The sequence below is a fragment of the Octopus bimaculoides genome, chromosome 8, assembly GCF_001194135.2.
Source record: "Octopus bimaculoides isolate UCB-OBI-ISO-001 chromosome 8, ASM119413v2, whole genome shotgun sequence".
Classification (NCBI taxonomy): Eukaryota; Metazoa; Mollusca; class Cephalopoda; order Octopoda; family Octopodidae; genus Octopus; species Octopus bimaculoides.
In genome coordinates this window covers 70,342,134-70,342,543 of record NC_068988.1, presented here as the reverse complement: position 1 = coordinate 70,342,543, position 410 = coordinate 70,342,134, and positions in this window count along the sequence as shown.

The following is a 410-nucleotide window of genomic DNA, read 5'->3' as shown; positions in this document are numbered from 1 at the left end:
TGTGTGTGTGTGTGTGTGTGTGTATAAAGAGAGAGAAAGAGTAGGATGGGGAGAGAAAGAGTAGGATGGGGAGAGACACATTGTAAACCAAGAAAATGTACAGAAATACACGCTCATTCAGTCCAAAATTCCCTTTCACAGAACATAAGTGTTCATTCTGACAAACACTTCATAGGAATACGTTAGCAGACTGATAGATATATAGATAGATAGATTGATAAGTAGACAGATAGGTAGGTAGATAGATAGATAGATAGATAGAGAGAGAGAGAGACAGAGAGAGACAGAGAGAGAGAGAGTGAGAAAGAGAGAGAGAGAAAGTGAGAGGGAAAGAAAGCGATAGCTATTCGCAAGCATTATTAAGTTTATCGATATGACAATGTGTAGATATGTTCATACAACCTTCACAC